Raw genomic sequence first — 23965 nt, forward strand, 5'->3', positions numbered from 1 at the left:
AAGAAAGTCACAGTAATCTTAGATAATTTACCTCAAGGTACATAGACAATAAGTAGCAGCATTAAGCCTAGAATCCAAACATCCCAAGATTACCAAACTCTTAGCATTTGTTATTATTTACTCAGTTCACTGGGGTCCTTTAGCAAGAATGTTAATATTTGTGTCCGTCGGGTCAAGTGTTAAGTTTTGCAATAGTAGTAAAAATGACCTCTCCCTGCCTTGCAGTGATAAATAGCTGTGTGGGCATAAAGAAATATTATAGAATGATAATATATTAGGGGGGGGGGAGGTGGAGTGGGTGGGAAGAAATCCAAATCTTCCTGTGCATGTATTTAATTTAAAATGAAGAGTTTATATGGAGCCAATCTAAGGAAGGAGGCTTTTTCTCACAGACCTCAAGTATTTTCTGATATAAAGAAAGATCTTCTATTAGCATAATTACAAAGGTCATTGCCCCATACGGTCTTTTAATAGTCTGATGACAGATTAGTAAGACTATCATTAACCTAGCATTTGGCTCACATGACTGGGTGTGAAAAAGCCAGTGGATTTTCAGGAGAATGAATATCCAGGTGCTTTAATTTTAATGTTATTAAATTGAATTTTACTATTTTTCAATTCTTTATTTTCATCAGTCTCTATTCCTCTCATGCCCTTTCTCATTATTTTACATAAAATTCTAACCTTGTCTCAGATTATTCCCATGACGGCTCCTGATTAAAACACAATAAAGACCATATTAAGGATAAGCAGAATATAAAAGGTGACTGGGTATCTAAGGGACCCAGATGAAACTGCTAAATCTATTGAAAATAATTCTTTAAATCCAGAATAACCCTGGGTTACACCACAGTCAGGGCAAGAGGAGTCAAAGCTTATTTTTCATGAACTGAGATAAAAATATTATCTAAGTCAAGGTATACCCAAGGAGTTGAAGAGACACAAAGGGAAGACAAACTGGAATATGATGTTGAGTCTAGAATTTAAATATCAACTACTGCTATGAACTCTCTTCACTGTGCTAACTTTCTTACTCTTATCACTGTTACCTCATTAGTTTTAGCAGTGTTGGTCAACAGACCCTTCGTGGCTGTTGCCACTACTGCTAAATTGGAATCTGTATCTACTACGCATTTTCTATCTTTCTAATACATCCCCAGCCTCATGAATAATTGAAACTAGAACAAGACTGAAATAGACTATATTTAATAAAAAATGTTCAGAAAACTCATAGCACTCTTATAAGCCATTCAGAAGTTACCTGGAAAATTTCAAAAGCATTATGTTCTCTCACAGGCCTAAATATTTGTCAGTAATGAATTCCTTATTAAGTCATGCTAGGTTTTTCTTGATGACATCAAGTAATTTAAAAACATTAATTGCTTACTATATCAAGATCTCCTGTTGTTTTGCAAAGTCTTTGCTTAGTCACTGAAAAAAATCCAAGCTTCTCTATCTTTGCCTTTAAACTCCTGGGCTTAAGGCAAATCCTCAGTAACATGTTTAATGTATCCATGAGCCTGAAGGACCACTTTTACATCAGACTGATTTAGTGTTTCAAAACAAGACTATCCTGCTGTGATACCCAAAATATTACGGGAGGGGAGTGCAATGTTAGTAGGAAGGCAGACTAGGAAACCCTTGGTAGAGTTCCCTTCATGGAAACCCAACTCCACAATAATACAAAGACCAAAACGTCCCTTTTACACAGTGAAGGAAATAATCAACGAAGCTAAAATGCAACCTGCAGAATGGGAGAAGTATTGGCAAATGGCATATTCAATAAAAGATTAGTATCCAAAATATATAGAGCTGATATAACTCAACACCTCAAAACCAAATAATCCAATTAAAAATGGGAAGAAGACATGAAAAGACATTTCTCCAAAGAAGACATACAGATGGCCAATGGACACATGAAAAGATGTTCATCATGACAAACCATTGGGGAAATGCAAATCAAAACTACAATGAGCTATGGCCTCACACCTGTCAGAATGGCTAAAATTAACAACACAGGAAGCAACAGGTGTTGGTGAGGATGTGGAGAAAAAAGAATCTTCTTGCACAGTTGGTGGGAATACAAATAGGCACAGTCAATGTTGAAAACAGTATGGAGGCTCCTCATAGGTTAAAAATAGAACTAACCTACTGCCTAGCAATTGCACTACTGGGTATTTCCCCTAAGAATAAAAAAACACTAATTCAAAGGGATGCAGGCACCCCTATGTTTCTAGCAGCATTATTTACAAAAGCCAAGCTATGGAAGCAGCCCAAGTGTCTATCAATTGATGAATGGATAAAGAAGATGTGATAGATGTGATGTGAATTGATGAATGGATAAAGAAGATGTGATTCCATTATATACAATATATATATTCCATTATATGAATAATACATATATATATAATGGAATATTATTCAATCATAAAAAAATGAAATTTTGCCATTTGCAGCAACATGGATGGAGCCAGAGACTATAATGTTAAGCAAAATAAGTCAGTCAGAGAAAGACAAATACTGTATGTTTTCACTTATATGTAAAATTTAAGAAATAAAACAAATGAGCAATGGGGGAAAAAGAGGAAGATAGAGACAAACCAAGAAACAGACTCTTAATTGTAGAGAACAAACTGATTGTTACAGAGGGGAGGTAGGTGGTGGGATAGCTTAAATACTTGACGGGATTTAAGGAGTACATGATGAGCATGGCTGAAGTAAGGAATTGTTCAATCATTATATTATATATCTGGAACTAACATAACACTGTTAACTAACTAGAATTACAATAAAAGCTTAAAAAAATAAATAATAAAAGACTGAAATGCCTTTAAAGGACTGCAGAAACCAGTGAAGAAGTCGCAAGTTCACCAAGTACACATACAGTTGAGAACAGTCACATAGAAACTGGTAAGAAAGGGCATTTCATTCTACCTGTGATTGCCCTCCCCCAAGTTGGCACAGTTCAGCATGACTGGGAGAAAATACCCAACCTGAAGCTTCGCCTTCAGGAAGGCAAAGAGAAGAGGGTAGAATGTGTTTAATATTCTTGCTTTTTGGAAGACTGTCCAAGGGACTGGTTTCTGTCTCATCTCACTGGGAGTCCTGACACACCTGGAATATGTGGATGTCTGAGCATCTCTGAGAACAAAAGAAAGCTAAGCATCTTGCTGCAGCACCAAGGAACCTGCAGTACCACAGACTGAGGCCAGGGAGAGGAAGAGATTACATGTATCCAAAAAAAGAAACTAGCAAATCTCTCTGATTGGGAAATTATACCCGCACAGCCTACAGAAGATACATCACCATTAGAAGTTTGAGAGAACAACAGAATCTCTAGGCAGGCTAATTGATGACAGTCTTCCCTATACAAAGGCAGTCTGTAAAGACTGATAGAGGTGGCTCTTTTTTTCAAATGCCCAAGTTGCGGGGGGAAAATAATGCAATGTATGTTAAGAAACCAGAAAACATGACCCACACAAAAGAAGAAAATAAATTTCCAGAAATCAGCCTTAAAGAAAAAGAGATGTATGAATTACCTGACGGAGACTTGAAAATAACTATCTTGAAAATAAATAATCTTAAACAATGTACATAAGTAATTAAATGAAATCATAAAAGAAACACATGAACATGGGACCATGGCTCCCTGGTTGAGCGTCTGCCTTTGGCTGAGGGCATGATCCTGGGGTCCCAGGATCGAGTCCCACATCAGACTCCCTGAAGAGAGCCTGCTTCTCCCTCTGCCTGTGTCTCTGCCTCTCTCTCTCTGTCTCTCATGAATAAATAAATTAAAATCTTAAAAAGAAAAAGAAATACATGAACAGAATGAGTATATCCACAAAGAAAGAGCATAAGAAAGAATCAAATTCTGGAGCCTGAAGAATACCATAACTAAATAATAAAAAAAAAAAATTGAGTGGTTCAAACACAGACTTGATCAGGTGAAAAAAAAAAAAGAATCAGCAATTTTAAAAGGAGACCACTGAAATGATTGTTAGAGAAAAAGAAAACCTAATGGATTTATGGGAAACCATCAAGAGGACCAAAATACATATTATGACAGTACAAAAAGAACCAAGAGTACATAATTGAAGAAATAATAGTGGTGCCTGCCTAGCTTAGTCAGTAGGGCACATGACTCTTGATCTTGAGATTGTAATTTCAGGCTCCATGTTGGGTGTGGAGATTACTTAAAAATAAAATCTTAAAAAAATAAATAAAAGAAAAAAGAACTAATGGATGGAAACTTTCCAAATTATAGGAAGGAAACAAACATCTGAATTCAAGAAACTCAATAGATTCCAACAGGAATAAACCAAGGGAAGCCCACTTTGAGACATATAGTAATCCATCTGTCAAAAGTCAAAAACAAAGAGAAATCTTAGTAACAGCAAGAGAAAAGAAATTCATCATATACAAGGGACCTCCAATAGGATTATAACAAATTTCACAATAGGAATCTTACAGGCCAGAAAGGGATGGGATGATATAGTCAAAGTGCTAAAAGAAATGAAAAACAAAAAACAAAAAACAAACAAGCACAAAACTTTGCTGACCAAGAATATTCCATCTGGAAAACAATCCTTCTAAAATGAAGGTGATTCCTATTGTTAAAAGTCTGTCATGGTTTGTCTCCCTCTCTGATTATTTTCCATTACATTTTTCCCTCCCTTCCCCTATGATCCTCTGCACTGATTCTTATAGCCCACATATGAATGAAATCATATGGTCATTTTTTTTCTCTGATTGATTTATTTCACTTAGCATAATACCTTCCAGTTCCATCCATGTTGGTGGAAATGGTATTTATGTTTTCTAATGGCTGAGTAATATTCCATTGTATATATGTATCACATCTTTTTTATCCATTCATCTGTCAACAGACATCTTGGTTTTTTCATAGTTTGGCTATTTTGGACATTGGTGTGCATATGCCTCTTTAGATCATTACATTTGCATCTTTGAGGTAAATATCTAGTAGTCTTATTGGAGGGGTGGATGGGGTAATTGGAAGGAGGGCGCATGATGTGATGACCACTGGGTGTTATATGCAAATGATGAACTCTATATCTGAAACAAATGATATACTATATGTTGGCTAATTGAACTTAAATGAAAAAAAAATAAATAAAAGGAGGACATCTGGACACAGACATGCAGGGAAAGAAGACCATGTGAAGATACAAGGAAAACATGGCTATCTACAATGCTAGGAGAGAAGCCTCAAAAGAAACAAACCCTGCTGACACCTTGATCTAGGATTTCTAGCTTCTAAAATTGTGATAAAATAAATTTATGTTGTTTATGTCAATAAATAAATAAGAAATAAGGACTTTCCAAGATGAACAAAATCTGAAGGAAATTATTACCACCAAGACCTGCCTTATAAGAAATGGTAAAGGGAGTCCTTCAAGTTGAAACAAAAGGATGCTAGATGGCACCATGAAGACACACCAAATTGTATATCTCTCTGGTAAAGGGAAACATATAGATAAACACAAAATACTAAGGACTGAAATTGTGGCTTGTAAATCATGTTTAACTCTGATTTCGAACTGAAGATAAAAGCATTAAAAATCACTCTATCCATATAAGCAAGTCCATAGATGAACAGTACAAAAAATGTAATTTGTGACATCAAGAACAGAAAGTAAGAGATGATGTGAAAGAACAAAGATTTTGTATGAAATTGGAATTAAGTTGTTATCAACTTAACATAGATTGCTTTACCTATAAGATGTTTAGATGTTTTATGTAATCTTTATGTTAACCATGTGCACACATACACAAACCTATGAAACATACTCAAAAGTAAAAGAGAAAGGAATCAAATCGTGGCAGTAGGGAAAAAAAATTAATGAAATCCAAAATAAGATAGCAAGTAAGATAGTTAGAAGACATATAGAAAGCAAATAACAAGTGCCAATAATAAGTTCTTCCCTATGAGTAATTACTTTAAATTACTCCTTCCTAAATATTTTAGATAGTCCTAAACTATGAACTTTCTTAACATCACTGTCTTGCCAGATCACCAATACTGTCCCCTAACGCTGGCCCTCCTCTGCCTCACCCCCCGGACACACGCTTCCCGTTGCACTGCCTGACCATGTTCCCTTGGGTCTGTGACATTCTGTAAGCCCGTGCTTGTGCTAACGAAGTTCTGTACGACTTACCCACTGGCAAGAATACAAGGTTGGACCTCTCAACCAATAAAATAGAACAACATTTTTTAAATTGACAGTTGCAGAATCGTGGAGTGTTTTTACATTGATCTTTTGCTAATGCAATTAGCAGTATGTTTTGCATGTATGACTTAATAAATCCTTGAATCATAAAAAAAAAAAATAGATTAAACTCCCTTAAAGACATAGACTAGCTGAATGGATTAAAAGAAAACCAGTTCTAGGCTGCCTACAAGAGATGCTTTTTATTTTTATTTAAGATTTTATTTATGGGACACCTGGGTGGCTCAGTGATTGAATGTCTGCCTTTGGCTTGGGGCGTGATCCCGGGGTTCTGGGACTGAGTCCTGCATTGGGCTCTCCACAGGGAGAACAGAACCAGATGGCTTTACAGACATATTCTACCAAATATTTTTTTAAAGAAATTAACACCAATCCTTCACAAACTTCCAAAAATTAAAGAGAACACTTTCAAACTTATTTTATGGAGTCAATATTATCTGATACAAAAGCCAGACAAAAAAACTGAGAAAACTATACACCAAGGTCTCTGATATTTATGCAAAATCCTCAATAAAATTCTAGCAAACCAAATTCAACAGCATATTGAAAGGATCACGTAGCATGATCATGTGTAATTTATCCCTAGAATTCAAGGATGGTTCAACATATAAAAATCATTATGATATATCACATTAATATAACAAAACATAAAAATCAAATTATCATCTCAATTGATGCCAAAAAAGCATTTGCCAAAATTCAACACCCTTTAACAATAAAAACACTCAACAAATTAGGAATAGAAGAAAACTACCTCAACAAAATAAAGTACATATATGGAAAGACCATAGATAATATCATATTGTACTCAATGCAAAAACTGGAAGTTTCTCCATTAAGACCAGCAACCAGGTAAGGATGACTATCCTTACCACTTCTATTCATTATAGTACTGGAAATCAAACAAAAATAAATAAAAGGCATCCACATTCAAAAGGAAGGAGTGAAATTATGTTTGCAGAGAGCATGACGTTATATGCAGAAAACTTGAAATATTCTTGAAAAATATAAAAATAAGCCCTCTCAGGACAGATAGATGAATTCAGCAAAACTGCAACATGCAAAACCATCACATGAAATCAGTCTGTTTCTATACAACTACAATGAACTACCTAAAAAGAAAACCAAGGAAACATTCTCATTCACAATAGCATCAGAAAGAATAAGATACTTAGGAATACACTTACCCACAGAAGCAAAAGACTTATAAATCAAAATCATAAAACTGATAAACTGAACACCAATAATTGAAAAGACAATCTGTGTTCCTACATAGGAAGAGTTAATACTGTTCAAATGTCAATGCTATGCAAAGTGATCTATAGATTCCATGCAATCTCTACCAAAATTCTGATCAGGTTTTTTTATAAAAACAGAAAAAAAATTCTAAAAATTGTATGAAATCACAAAGGACCAAACAACCCTGTGAGAAAGAAAAACAAAGGTGGAGGTCTTACAATTCCTGATACCAAAACATATTACAAAGAGACAGTGATCAAAACGGTATTTTACTTAGCATAAGACAGACATATAGATCCATGGAACAGGACAGAGAGCCCAGAAATAAACCCTCATGTATACGGTCAAATGATCATCAACAAGGACACCAAGGCTACACATGGAGAGAGGATTGTCTTTTCAACAAATGATGTTGAAAAGGATATGACAGGAACGCCTGGGTGGCTCAGTGGCTGAGCATCTGCCTTTGGCTCAGGGCATGATCCTGGAGTCCTGGGATCAAGTCCTGCATCGGGCTCCCTGTATGGAGCCTGTGTCTCCCTCTGCCTAGGTCTCTGCCTCTCTCTGTGTCTCTCATGAATAAATACATAAAATATTTTAAAAAAGGAAAGGATATGACATACAAAAGAATGAAGTTGGATCCTTACCTTACACAATATACAAAAATTAACTCAAGATGGATTAAACACCTAAGCACAACACCTCAAACTACAAAATTCCTGGGAGAAAACATAGGGAAAAAGCTTTAAGGTAATAGATTTGGTAAGGATTTCTTGGATATGACAGTAAAAGCACAAACAACCAAAGTACACATAAATGGGATTACAGAAAAATTAAAAACTTCTGCATACCAAAGGAAACAATCAAAGGAGTGAAAAGACAATTTACAAAATGGATGAAAATATATGCAAAACATATGTCTGGTAAGGGGTTAATATCCAGTGTATATAAAGAATTCCTACAACTTCACAACAATAAAAACACACACCCAATTAAACAATAGGCAAAGGACTGTATGAAAATTTTCTCAAAAAATCAAATTAGATTCATCCTTTGATTCAAGAATATCACTTCTTGGTATAGATCCAAAAGAACTGAGCATAGGATCTCCAAGGGATATCTGGATCCCATACTCACTGCAGCATTAGTCACAAAAACCAAGAGATGGAAATAACCTTAATGTTCATAGATGGAAGAATGGATAAAAAAGTGTGGCATTTTTAATACTTTTAATTTTTAAAAAAGTATTAATTTTTAAAAGTATTTATTTTTAATACTTAACTTTTTAAAATATTTTTTAATACAAATACTGCACAATTCTAATTAGAGGAAGAATCTAAAGTAGTCAAACATTTAGAAACGGAGAAGAGGATGTCAGGTTACCAAGGCTGAGGAGGAGGAAGAATGAAAATGCTGTTGTTCAATGGATATAGATTTTCAGTTTTTGAGATGAAACAGGTCTTAAAATCAGTTGCATCACAATACGCATATAGTCAACACCACCATACAGTATATTTAAAAATAACTAAGATAGCAAATTTTATTATTTTTTTACCACAATAAAGAAAATGTTACAAGAAGGGAACATTAACATATTGGTAATAAGCACAGGCTTTGGATTCCAATTAAGCTGGGCTTATGGTTGGCTGTCGTCTCATACTAGCTATGTGGGCTCAGCAAGTGACCTAATCTCTCAGGCAGACTTCCTATTTGGTAATAGCTGGATAATAACTATTCCTACCTTATATAACTATCATAAGAAACATTAAGATAAGTGTGAAATATTGAGCTCAGTGTTAGGCCATTCATTGGTAGCAGTATAACGGTATGACCAGCAGGTCAAGAACAGGAAGTCTAACTGCAGGATTGGGGATGAGACTCGTGGCTTCCTGAGAACTCTCATTGTTGGTGGAGATTTGTGGGTGAATATTTGAGGAACAGTTATATCCACATTACTGTCATGCCCAGACCTTGGGATGAACACCTTAAGGTGACTCCAGAGTAGAGAGCAAAGCCGTACTGCCCCTGAGTCATCTACACTTTTCTATCCACAATCCTGAACTACCTTAGGCGAACATTCTCTTAACTTTTCCAAAAACAGCCCAGAACCTGATCATTCTATTCTGAAATGAGTTTTGCAAAAAATCATAGCCTGTTTTTAGAAACAAACTGGAAAAAAGAATGATTACAGACTCCCCACTGGTGTTCTACATTTGAATTAATTTCTTTCTTTCTTTCTTCCTTTCTTTCTTTCTTTCTTTCTTTCTTTCTTTCTTTCTTTCTTTCTTTCTTTCTTTTTCTTTCTTTTTCTTTCTTTCCTCTTTTTTTTTCTTTCTTTCTTTTTTTAATCATTCTGGGGGAAGAGAAATGGTGCAATAAGTTTAGGAAGTAAAGCCATAAAAATGTCTGCCATGACTGAACGAAGAGTGGTTTTAAGTAGGTAAGCACATGATTAGAGCCATAATCAATTAGCCTTTTTAATAAGGCAGCCTTGTCATTCAGAGAAATCAGAAATCAAATCAGAGTTTTTAGCAGTCTTCTTAGAAGAAAGCATTTCGAGAATAAATCTTCCAAATGGTACAATATTTTTCTGTTCTGCTGATGAAACAAAAATGAGGATATGTAAAGTCTTTGCTACTCCCTTGTAAAACCTGCCAGTTGATACTCCCAAAGGAAATAAAATCTGACTTATTTCTTTGCCCACCTTCAATGAACTTTAAAGTCGGTCTATATGTATTGAAGATTCTTTTTTTTTTTTTTTTTTTTTTTTTTTTTTTTTTTTAAATTTTTATTTATTTATGATAGTCACACACACATTGAGAGAGAGAGAGAGAGAGAGAGAGAGGCAGAGACACAGGCAGAGGGAGAAGCAGGCTCCATGCACCGGGAGCCCGACGTGGGATTCGATCCCGGGTCTCCAGGATCGCGCCCTGGGCCAAAGGCAGGCGCTAAACCGCTGCGCCACCCAGGGATCCCTGTATTGAAGATTCTTAAGAACATTTTCCCTCTGGGATGGATTCAGCATATGGTCTGCTCCTAAGGCAAACATTTATTTAAACTTTAAATCTAAAAGGAATCCTTCCATTTTATTTCTAGTTTTGTTTCCTTTGATCCTGAAAGTAATTAACTTTCAGTGGCAGCTAATTATAAGTGAAGAGAAAGCAGAGTCTATATGGTTGTTTGGTGCAGGCTTGGCAAAGTGTTTTTTAATTGGAAAGTCTTTTTTGTTCTATGCATTTCAATCCATTTTGCACTGTATTTATTATCCAGGATTCATAGTATAACCATGACCTTTCATCTAATGACAGAAACTCGCATGGAGAAAAAAAATAATTATTTTAACAAAAAGACATTAGGGCTATAAAAGAGAAATGAGAGAGTCTGGGATGGAGTGGAATATGACACAAGAAGAGCCGCAACTAAATCCATTTCCTGCTCTTCATTATTTAAAGTCCAACGAAAACTCCTTTGTGTCAAAAGACGTATGACTTTACATTTGAATTGGGAAATCCTCTTCCTCAAACTTATTTCAGACAGAAATCGGTTCCTGAAAAAATAATACAGGAACAGAGAAACACATAGGTGAAGATAATTGAGGTCAGAGGTGCTACTCATTGTTCCACGTTAATTCTCATCATCAGGAACATAGAAGAATCTGAAAGTTAATGAGCTGCCAGTCAAATGACCCTTACCACATTCCTCAATTCCCTAAAAATGAACTTTGCAAAAACTCACCGACTCTTTTTGTCATCAATTCCTTCCTTCTCAAAAGAAAACCCAGGAATTTTGAGATATGTGTTATGTTTAAAATGAATATGTTGTAAAAGTTTAAAAAAAAAAAACATAACTGAACACAATGAGAGGACTTTGTCTCTAATTCTGAGAGAGGACTCTACGCTTCCTAGGCTTTCTTTCTATTTTTTTCTTTTAAGATTTTATTTATTTATTCATGAGAGAGAGAGAGAGAGAGAGAGAGAGAGAGGCAGAGACACAGGCGGAGGGAGAAGCAGGCTCCATGAAGGGAGCCCGATATGGGACTTGATGCCAGGTCTCCAGGATCACGCCCTGGGCCAAAGGCAACACTAAACCGATGAGCCACCCAGGCTGCCCTTTCCTAGGCTTTCTAAACAATTCCTTAAGCTATGGAAAATAATCAGCATCACAAAAAGGTCACCAGAGAGGCATCTCCTTCTGCTAACCAGAGAGGCATCTTGACCCAACTCTCTTCAGGTCTAATAAAACCTTGTGCCAGAAGGATGGTTTAAAGGGTATGCTAGCCATCATCTCCAAATCTGTAACAAGTTAGGGCCTTATAAAGCAACGTGACCTGAGCTCAGTGGCTCACACCCATGCAGAACACCATCAGTGAGTTACTCCTAAAGACTTTGTCCAATCAAGGGTCAATGCATAAAATAGCCATTCCCCCACTCCACTACAAAATCACTCCCACTCCCACTCCACTACAAATTCCCCCAATCCACTACAAAATCACTCCCACTCCACTACAAAATCACTGATAAAGGCAATAGTTTCTGCGTTTTCCAATAACCAACATGAAAAATGTCTTTCCAAATCCAGAGGAAACCATTGCTTCTCCTGAAGAGCTGTCATTGTTATCTTTTGTTAATAACATGAACTTCATAATCCATTGATCGCATTGGCTTTTACGATCTCTATTTCTAGGACTCGTAGGGTAAGTACGTTATCCAATCACGGTAAGAAAGTTAGCAGGTGAATTGCATATTTCCTTAACCTCACTCTTTTAAAATTTCAGCCTCTATTTTTAACAGCTTAAAGTACAGTTTTCATCCTCTCTTTTTGGAGTAAACTACACTATAAAAAGATCTGTAAGATTCACAACTGGTCTGAGAGTAAAATGGAAGTATGTTCCACTTCTGTTTGAAATTTCAAAGACACATCCTTAAAGATACTGACACAACTCTAACTCCACTTTTAAGAATTGTATTAAAGTGCAGATCATTAGCTGTAAGCATGACAAAGAGGTGCAAAGTTTCGCACAGATTACAAAGGATTAAAATGTCACACTAATGAGGCAAAGATCACATGTTATAAGTCCTTCTGTGAACTACTCCATTATGGACTTTATATGGTTAGCTACCTATAAACGTGACTGATTAATCCCCAAAAATCAAGTGGAATAGTGCCCATAAGTTAGTAAACGTCCATCAATACTGCTAGAAAACTAAACAAAAATATGTTTATGTTAGGGCACTATTACTTTTGATACAAAGGTTTCTATATACCTTTCTTCTAAGAAATTACAAGAAAATGTTGCATTTCAGGTTTTTATTTCTCTTTGAACAGTGGGGCACCTGGGTGTCTCAGCGATTTAGCACCTGCCTTCGGCCCATGGTGTGATCCTGGAGACCCGGGATCGAGTCCCACATCAGGCTCCCTGTATGGAGCCTGCTTCTCCCTCTGCCTGTGTCTCTGCCTCACTCTCTCTGTGTGTCTCTCCTGAATAAATAAATAAACTCTTTAAAAAACAAACAAAAAAACAATCTCTCCCTCTGAAAACTTAGGTGTTCTCAGAGCTATCTCATTTTCTATACCATCCTCTTCTATCCCTTCTTAAGTCTCATGAGAAGTCAGTCCTAGACAGAATGGAAGGGTGTCCTGGAACCTATATTATCACAGATGGTTATACAAAGCTTTGCTGATGAGCTGCTTTACTCTGATGTAACCTCCAACTGTAATAAACTGTTGAGAAATGAACTCTCTCCTAGGTCATGCGTATCTTTGCCAAGGGAGCCAAGTGGTATTTTCTACAAGAGCACTATTGGGGAAAAATAAATAAATAAATAAATAAATAAATAAATAAATAAATAAATAAATAAATAAATAAATAATAAATAATAGGGGATCCCTGGGGGGCTCAGCGGTTTGGCGCCTGCCTTTGGCCCAGGGCGCGATCCTGGAGACCCGGGATGGAATCCCACGTCGGGTCCCTGCATGGAGCCTGCTTTCTCCCTCTGCCTGTGTCTCTGCCTCTCTCTCTCTCTCTCTCTCTCTCTCTCTCTCTCTCTCTCTGTGTGACTATCATAAATAAATAAAAATTTAAAAAAATAATAAAAAAATAAAAATAAAATAAAATAAAATAAAATAAAATAAAATAAAATAAAATAAAAAGAGCACTATTGGGGCACTTGGGTGCCTCAGTTGGTTAAGCATCTGACTCTTTATGTTGGCTCAGGTCACAATCTCAGAGTTGTGAGATAGAGCCCCATGTGAAGAGCCCACTGCTCAGCAGGGAGTGAGCTTGAGATTTCTCTCCCTCTGCCCTTCTCCCTACATGTGCGTGGTCCCTCTCTCTCCTTCTCTCCTTCTCTTCCTCTCACATAAATATTTTTTTAAGCACCATTTTTCTCCACAACAGAACACTCAAAATAACTTCACTCTTTAATCTGTTGGAAGTCTGTCATTCAACGAATTTTGAGCATCTGTCTACTATAATTTCCACTAATTAATTTCATGTGTTTTTTGAGACCCCCAACGTTCTATTCTCAAACATGAAGAATAGTGTGCCTCTGGAATTTGATAAATATCTCTATGTCAAACTTAGCATTATTAATAAATTTTACACAGTTCAAATATATTCATCTTTACAGAACAAATAGTACTGAGCTTCGAAGCATTTCCTTCTATAAAGTTCATCGGAATGAAGCTCATTTATAAATGTAATTCTCCTCAGTTGGATTTCTTGCTGAAGAGGATTTGTGTTAAAGATAGGGTGGGTACCCACCAGGGTTTGTTCCTGTTATTATTTGTTTGCTTTGCATAATGATAAGATCCATGATAGAAGAATAGCTCAGATTGTTTTTTCTCTCAAATTACTGCTTTGCCATGCTCTTGCCCACCCTGAAATCCATCTGCTCATTTACTTGTAGACCATCTGTATCTACACTGAGCTAAACATAAGTTCATACTACTGTCTCCAATTCTGATTCATTATTACATGGATCATTACAGCCTCCTTCCCCTTATTCTCTCAGCCCCTTCAACTAGGTGTTTTTTATATATTATAATGTATTTAGATTGTTTTATCATATTCTACCTTCCATTCTGGGATTTACTAACCCCTAAACGATTTTATTAAGCCCTAAAAAAAAATAAGGTTCATTTTTTGGGCTGTAAAGGTGTATAGGTTTTGATAAATGCTTCTCTTCTACCATATAGAATAACTCACTCTAAAAAAATCCTATGCTTCACCTATTTAACATCCTCTCCCCAACCCTAACCCCTGACAACCACTGATCTGTTTACCATCTAAATAATTTTGACATTTCCAGAATGCCATAAAGTCAAGATCATATAGTATGGAGCCTTATTTTACTTAGCAATTTGCATTTAAGATTTGTCTATTCTACTTGTGGCTTGATAGCTCATTTCTGTTAATAGCTCAATAATATTCCATCCTATGAATGTATCAGTTTGTTTATCCATTCATCTTTTCTTTCTTTTTTTTTTTTTTTATCCATTCATCTTTGAAGAGCATTTTGGTTGCTTTCAGTTTTTGGTTATTGTGCATTTGTGCATAAAGCTGCTACAAATATTCACGTGTAAGTTTTGCATGAACATACGTTTTTGAATCAATTAAATAAATACTTAACACATCATATTATAAGACCATCTTTCTATTTCATAAGACACTGCCAAACTGTCTTTCAAAGTGGCTGCGCCATTTTGAATTTCTACCAACAATGAATAAGAGCTCCTGTTTCTCCACATCTTCACAGCAGGCAGTATTATATATTTTGGATTTTAGCCATTCTAATAGGTATAGAGTGGTATCTCGTTGTCATTTTAATTTGCAATTCTCTTATGACAAATGATACTGAGCATCTTTTCATATTATTTCCATCTACACATCATATTTGGTTAGGTATCTGTTCTGATCTCTGGCTCATTTTTAAAATTGGCCTGTCTTTTTAACATTAAATGCTAAGAATGTTCTTATAATTTTGAATACAATTTCTTTATCAGGTAACATGTTTTATAAATATTTTATCTTGGTCTGTGGCTTGTATTTTAATTCTCTTAACAGGGTCTTTCTCAGAGCCCAAGTATTTTTTTTTTTTAACTTTAATAAATTCAAAGTTATCACATTTTTTTCTTTCAAGGATTGTATCAGTAGTGTTATATTAAAAAAAGAACTATCATCAATCCAAAGTGATTTGTATATTACCCCATATGTCTTTTATAATAAGTTTTACATGTAAATTATATATTTTATATTTGTTGATTGATTGATGGCCCTGTCAACACCATGGTTTGGGCTTCTAAACTCCAGAACTATAATAGAATCATTATTTGTTGTTTCAAGGCACCCACTGTGTGATAATTTATTATGGCAGCCTTAAGAAACCAATTCAGTTAGGTTATATAATTCCTTTTACACAGTGTTGGACTCAATTTGCTAATATTTCATTGAGGGTTTTGTGTCTCTGTTAGTGACAGATATTGATCTATAGTTTACCTTTCTTGCAATGTCTTTATATGGTTTAAGTATTAAACTAATGCTGGCCTCATAGAGGAGTTCAGAAGTGTTCCCTCCTCTATTTTCTGTAGGAGATTGTAGACAATTGGTATAATTTCCTCCTTAATTGTCTGGCAAAATTCACTAGTGAAACCATCTGGACTTGGGGATTTCATTTTTGGAAGGTCAGTAATTATTAATTTAATTTATTTAATAGGGCTATTCAGGTTATTTATTTCTCCTTGTGTGACTTTTGTTAGTTTATGTGTTCCCAGTAATTGGCCCATTCATCTAACTTAGCCAAATTCCTAGACATAGAATTGCCCATAGTATTGCTTTATATTCCTTTTGATGCCCACAGTATGAGTAGTGATGATTCCTCTCTGGATCCTGATATTAATAATTTGTATTACCAATACATATTTTTTCTTGGTTAGATTAGTTAGAAGATTCTAACATTTAGCTTTTGAGGTATCTTGGTGGCTTAGAGGTTGAGCATCTACCGTTGGCTCAGGGCATGATCCTGAGGTCCTGGGATCAAGTCCTGAATCGAGTCCTGCATCGGGCTCCCCACAGGGGCCCTGCTTCTCCCTCTGCCTATGTCTCTGCTTCTATTTTTCTCTGTGTGTCTCTCATGAATAAATAAAATCTATAAATAAATAAATAAATAAATAAATATATAAACAGCTTTAACCTCTATTTTCTCTATTATTTTCCTATTTTCTTTTTTTTAAGATTTATTTATCCATGAGAGATGCAGAGAGAGAAGCAGGGATACAGGCAGAGGGAGAAGCAGGCTCCTCACAGGGAGCCTGATGTGGGACTTGATCCATGGACCCAGGATCACTCTCTGAGCTGAAGACAGACACTCAACTGCTAAGCCACTCAGGTGTCCCATTATTTTCCTGTTTCAATGTATTGATTAAATTCTGTTTTTGTTTTTGGTTTTTTGTTTTCTTCTGCTTTCTATAGGCTTAAGTTGTTCTTCTTTTTCTACTTTCCTAAGTTAGAAGTTTAGACTATTGATTTCATGTCTTTGTTCTTTTCTAATACATGTATCTCAAGCTCTAAATTTCCCTCTTGCTGCATCTCACAATTTTCTACAATTCGTATTTTAACTTTATTTCAAAAAACTATTTTAATTTCTCTTGAGATTTCTTATTTGGCCTATGTAATATTTATATGGATAATGTTCAATTTCCACATATTTGGAGATATTCAATTAATTTTAGTTTAATCCATTGTGGTCTGAGAACACACTTTGTGTGATTTTTTAAAAAATTTGTTAAGGTATGTTTTATGACCCAGAATGTGGTCTATCTTGGTGAATGTTGCATGGAAGGTTGGAATAAGGATGAAAGCATGAGGAGGATATGAATTCTATTATGGTTGAACAAAATATACTATAAATGTCAATTAGGTAGAGTTGATTATAATGCTGTTGAGGTCAACTATATTCTTACAGGTCAATTATATTCTTACTGACTCACTGCTTAATCTAGCAATTACTGACGGGTACATGCTGAAGTCTCCAAATAGTATAGTGAGTGGATTTGTCTATTTCTCTTCTCAGTTCTATCAGTTTACGTGTCTCATACTTTAATGTCATTTTGGGATGCATACATATTTAAGGTTAATATGCCTTCTTTGAGAATTGATCCCTTTATCATTACTAATACCTCTCTTTACCCTTGATAGTTTTCCTTGATTTGAAGCCTGCTTTGTCTGAAATTAATGTAACCAGTCCAGCTTTCTTTTAATCAGTGGTAGCATGGTATCTTTCTTTGCTTTTAACCTATAAGAATCTTTATTTTTATAGTGAGTTTCTTGCAGATAACATGTAGCTGTCTCTTGTTTACTTATCCAATATGGAAATATTTATCATTTAATTGCTATATGTAGACCATCCACATTTAAAGTGATTTTTGATATATTTGGATTAATGTCAACTGTGATTTTGTTTTCTATTCATTGTCAGAGCCTCTTTCTACTCTGCCTCTTAAACTTCTCTAGTTTTAATTTGAATTATACTTAAAAGTAAGGTTTCTCTATATTTTACACATATATTTTTGACCAACTATACCTTCAAATAGTACTATTCCACTTGCACATCCATTTTCTCCCTCTTATCTTTTGTGGCATTGCCATCAGACTTTTTACTTATACATATGCTAATCACTCAATGTGTTGTTGCTATTATGACTTTAAATACATAGTTATTTTTTAGATCAATTAAAAATAAGAAAAAGAAAACATTTCATTTTACTTTGATTTATTCCTTCTCTAACAGTCTACCTTTTGCTACATAGATCTAAGTTTCTGACCTGCATCATTTTCCTTCTACCTAAAGAAAATTATTTAACAGTTCTTGCAAAAAGGTCGATTGGTGATGAGTTCACTCGGTTTTTGTTTGTCTGAAAAAAAAATACTTCTTCACATTTAATGGATATTTTTACTGAATGTAGAATTCTAGGTCGGTGTTCCTTTTTTTTTTTTTTTTCTTTCTTCTAACATTTTCTTTTCTTTTCTTTTTTAAAGATTTTATTTATTTATTCATGAGAGACACACAGAGAAAGGCAAAGGCATAGGCAGAGGGAGAAGCAGGCTCCTCACAGGGAGCCCCATTCAGGATTCGATCCTGGATCCCAGAATCACACCCTGAGCCAAAGGCAGACGCTTACCGCTGAGCCACCCAGGCTTTCCTCTTTTAACATTTTTAAATGTTATATTTAAATATTTCATGACATTTAAATTTATCAACTTAGTAACATAATCCCCAGATCTTTTGAGTATTATCAATACTTAATCTGATATCTAAGCACTAAACCCTTATGTAGACTGGCAAACTGGCAGAAAAGGACTGTCAAACTCTCCAGGAACTTGAGTTATGCTGGGCTTCTGCCAAGCAAAAGATGCCCAGAAAAAGAACTCACAACCCAAATGACAAATAAAATCATGATATATATGTTAAAACTTCTGTAAATTCATATACTCTACAGACTACTGATAAGCCCCTTATTTAAACATTTATTCTTAAAGAAAAAAGATAACAATAAACATGTGCCAGTCACCTTGAAAAGCTACTAGGTGAGATTCATGCAAAATTCTAGTCTGTGTTTCAGGAAATTTTGTTATTTTCTAAAGCATATTATAAACACTGTGGCACTCCTACCAACTCTTACAAATGTATTTAGAAATTGGGATCCCTGGGTGGCGCAGCGGTTTGGCGCCTGCCTTTGGCCCAGGGCGCGATCTTGGAGATCCGGGATCGAATCCCACATCGGGCTCCCGGTGCATGGAGCCTGCTTCTCCCTCTGCCTATGTCTCTGCCTCTCTCTCTCTCTCTGTGACTATCATAAATAAATAAAAATTAAAAAAAAAAAAAAAAAAAAAAAGAAATTGAATGTGAAGTAGGCAAGGGAAAAAAAGGGGCCCTTGAAACCAGAGAATGGTGGGCGCTTATGACCAATACATGCTATGCTAGGTGGAAAACATGCATTTAATAGGGTTTAGATCTCTGATTTTTCTTAGCTGCTTTTCATTTTATCAGCTATTTTTATAGTTTTTCTAATTACTTTGTTCTCATATTCTAAGTTAGTATATTTCAAGAAGAGCTGCTGTTGAATCTTATCATTTGAATATATGTTATTTTATGATGAGAAAGCCACACATATACATATAATTTTATTTTATATTTTCAAGGTTTCTTACATTTTATATTAGATTTATGTATGAAAAATAAGTCTTGCAAAAAGTCATTTATTTATTCATTCATTTTTTATTACTTTACTCATCAATTAAGAATACAGAGTATCTGCTATGTGTAAAGCTTGGTTTAAGGTGCTTTGGGGGATGGAAAGATAAATAGCTTTCAAGTAGGATCATTACTGCTGATATATTTTAATAATTTCATATCTAATAAGAAATTGTAAAGCATGTATCTTTGGTTTTACGAATTTATCTTTCTTTTGAAAAATACACTGTTAGTACCTAAAGTGGGAGAAATACTAATGCAGTAAATGAGTTTTATCTATTATCATAACAGTTACATTATTATTCTTGGTACTGTTTTCCTACATTCAAAATAAACATTGAATTTAAAAAAAAGAAAAACAAAAATTAAACAGAAATTGAATAATCTACTTCTAAGCAAGCAAGTAAATTGTCTTTCAGAAAGTACTTGACTAAAGCTTGTGCTGAATAGTTTGGCTTCATTTAGATTAAAAATGTTCAAAAATGATATAAAGAAATCTAATTTGGGGGTACTTGGGTGGCTCAGTCAGTTAAGCATCTGCCTTCAGCTCAGGTCATGATCCCAGGGTCCTGGAATTGAGTCCAGCATTAGGCCCCCTGCTCAGTGGAGAGTCTGCTTCTCCATCTCCCTCTCTCTTGCTCCTCCCCCTTCCCCACTCTTGCTGTCTCTCTCTCTCTCTCTCTCTCTCTCTCTCTCTCTCACACACACACACACACACCTTGTCTCTCTCAAATAAATAAAGACTTTAAGAAGTGTCTAATTTCATCAACTAGGCTCCCAAAATCTAGACAGACTGTTCTCTATCAAGGTTTATAACATTTTCAGGAATTTGTTCACAACTTAAATTCTCCAAGCAGCGATAGAATATATTTTTATCAAAACAATAATCTTTTTTTCTTAGTGGCAACCTGGGCATTATGAGATTAAAATCTGCAATCCCGATCATTGATTGGCTCCAAGATTTTGGTGCTGTACAACTCTAGAGGGCACTAACCACAATCTGTATCCTCCATAAGATTCCAAAGAAATTTAAGATATTAGATTTCTCCTTTACGTTGAAGAAACAGCAACAACAACTATTTCCATCAAGCCAAAGTTCCTGGTTGTAAACTGTTAATATAAGCAGGGAGGGAAAGGAAAGTGATAATGACCTAAGTGTGTTAAAGTAGACAATTCAGGAGTTAATAACTACTGTTGTACAGAGAAAGCTATTCTTTTAAGTGAGCTTTCATATGTGAAATAAATTACCTTTAGATGCTCTATCCCCATGTGCAATGCTCTTGTATCTAATGACTTTATCTTTAAAACCAGAAATACATCAGTAGTACAACCAAGTCTCAACATTGTGTTTTCACTGTGCTTAGTGCAAATAAAACATACAAAGAAGGGCGGAAGAGAGAGGTAAACTTGATTAAAATATAATGCTTTTATCTAGCATTTCTTGGCCCAGGTTTGTTGGCTCAGGTACTTTTCATCAAACAGAAGAAATCCTGGAAGCTGCCACAGCCTCATCTCACGACTCCATGTACACTTGTTTGCTGGCCAGGCTGCAGGGCAGTTTTGATAGAGCAGGGCTAGTCAAGTTCACTCTACCATTTCAAAAAGGAGAAAGAGAATCATTTGCTGAAGGAAAAAAAAAATAGTAATAAAGAAGATGAAATGGATATTTATTGATTTGTTTCATGGCTTCTCAGCATCTATTCACCTTAGTGAAGATATCAGCAGTTTGGAAATCCATCCGTTTTTCATTTTGTTCCTGATTTTAGATAAGGCTCCACCTAACCCCCAGTGCGAGGGATGAAGCACATAACTTAGACCTAAGTCAGTTTGTTCACTGCATTCCCATCAGAGACATGTTCAAGACAAAAATCAGAGTCAATGAGATGCAGTGGGTCTCCGGCTGTGACTACCCACAGAGTTACTCTGTTTTCTCCATGGGATTTCAAACTGAGTTCATAAAAACCAAGAAGCCAACAGAAATAATGCATTTGAGATAGTGAAACAAAGTAATCAGATCCTAGGGAGGTTCTTTAAACATTTGTTAATGGCTGTGCCCAGCAAGATCTATCTCTAGGTTTTTGTTGTTGTTGTTGTTGTTGTTGTTGTTACATAATCTCACAAATTTCCTTTTTGCTTGAACCAGTTGCACTGAATTTTCCTTGCAACAGAAAAAGGCCAACATGATACTGAAAGAAAATTTTAAGGGAAAGAGATGATCTTATGGTGGGTGTAAGCAAGATGATTGCTTAAGAATTCAAGAGACTGAAAAAAACAGAGCACATATTCCAGTTAATTCTAGAGTTTCCTATTCAAAGCTATTTTAGAGAGTTGCATGCCGAGTTGTCCACACACCGTCTGGTGACTTTTCTTTAATTGAATTACCAGAAGCAGTTATTATAAAATATATGTGACTTGATAACAGAATAACATGTAATATAAATACCATGTCCTAGCACTTAAATGTTAAGATTTTTTCTTTTTTTCATTATTTGTTTTTTAAAGACAAGTCTAGCTAAAAGCTTGAAAATTGAAACTCTTATTCTGTTTCTCATGGTCTTGACTAAATCTCCTTTCACGTGCTTGTTATTTCATTTTAGTGTTATCAAACAAGCGTTCAGTCTTATGAAAAAAGGTTTTGAAATGGTCTCCTGGAACAGCACAGAATATGATTCTAGTATAAGTATAATTACGTATAATACAACGGTGAAACCAAGGACACAAAATAAAATAGCCAACAACAGTAAGAAGTCATAATTTCAGTTTGTTATACTATCCACACTCTCATCTTAAGGAAATATGAATCAAAATTCCTTGCAACTTGCATCATCTCTGAATATGAAGGACTGCGATATACAAAGCTAAATTTGTATTTCTTTTAATGGACCATGAAGCTAATTCCAGCAGATGAAGACTGCAGTGCCAATATTCTTCCTTTGGAAGCACTAAACCAATTAGCCAGGTTTTGTGAACCTTTGCTTCTCATTTTCACTGTCACATTTCCTTTGGTAGCTTTGGCGTGGAATGTTTTATGAAAAGGTTTTGTCATTTAACGTCACTGGACCAATATTTACCTGCTGGGTTCTAAAATCTGATGCTCATAAATGCAAGTCCTTTAATTCTCTGAACCAAACACAGACCATCTGTAATCTCTGACCACCCAACATTTAATGTTTCCTAGAAGCTGGGTAGCCTCTCTCTAATGCACAACATGCACTAGCAGACTGTCAATTTTCTAGGAAGTCTTAGGAACAATACTCTGAAAACCCAAAGTAACAAGGGTCCATCAATGTATCAAACAGAAAATTGCCGCCTCACTCATGACCAAGTGTTTTTTAGTGTTAATGGATAAAAGCCAAGAAATAGGCTGATACCAAATGCAGCTTTAAGGAAAAAAAAAAAAAAGATAATCTCTTTGTACCCTGGAAAATGAAACCATATTACTGGAGAGACGTACTTACCATTTTTCTAAAGGACATTCTGGTAAGATTTAGAAAGCAGCAGGACTTACCTGGAGGAAAGAAAAAGAAAAAGAGAGATTAAAGCAATAAATAAGAGAGGGTAATAGTGAAGACATTTTTAATACATTCTAAGATGACAAAAAGTCAGTAAAGAAGAGAGGGAGGAAATAAATTTCTTTTAGCTGTTCTTGTCTTTATCCAATGCAAGAAGAAAACGTAAGAAATGAGGTGTTTATTTTATGCAATATGTGTAAAAGCCCTCCATATTTGCAAAATCCTCCATGAAACTGAAAATGGGGCCTTTATATCCTTTCTAAGAGGAAGATGTAATTCACAGTAATAAATGCAGGAACTAAGCACCTTCAATGGACTCAGGAACAGAATCCTAAATAGACTCTGTTTCCTTAAAGAATTTTCTATGTTCAAATGACCTGGGCAATATGGTCCTCAGAAGACCTTATTGGGATTCAGCATGTCACACCTTTTCATTTTGTTGATATTTAAAATAGTTTTTGCCCCTCTATTGATTTTCACAGAGGGCACGAAACAGGTTTAACAAACGTGGAATTTGTAACGTTCATAGTTTTATTTCAAGGCTACCCTTTAGTCTCTGAGAAATCTAAAAGAGTAAATAACATCATAGGTTCTTAAATCCTTAAAATACTGATGTCGTTAGCATTAGCCACGAATATTATCAATTGCTTTTAAAACTCGGCCAACATGCAGATGGCAGTGAAAGAAACCCGCTCTCTGAAAGCTTGCAGTGGTT

At 35.3% G+C, this 23965-nt stretch overlaps 1 long non-coding RNA gene across 2 annotated transcripts in view; it reads right to left on the bottom strand.

The window, feature by feature from the left end:
• LOC111093712 overlaps positions 1 to 23965 on the bottom strand; it is a 532261-nt gene that overhangs the window by 144528 nt on the left and 363768 nt on the right. The window contains exon 2 of one of the 2 annotated variants that reach the window (XR_005383084.1): positions 23197 to 23246. The exons of the other annotated variant lie outside the window; for it this stretch is intronic. This is a non-coding gene — a long non-coding RNA (uncharacterized LOC111093712). The remainder of the gene's footprint in view (positions 1 to 23196; positions 23247 to 23965) is intronic. 2 annotated transcript variants of the gene reach the window in all.

Source organism: Canis lupus, chromosome 33 (assembly GCF_011100685.1).
Source record: "Canis lupus familiaris isolate Mischka breed German Shepherd chromosome 33, alternate assembly UU_Cfam_GSD_1.0, whole genome shotgun sequence".
NCBI classification, from domain to species: domain Eukaryota; kingdom Metazoa; phylum Chordata; class Mammalia; order Carnivora; family Canidae; genus Canis; species Canis lupus.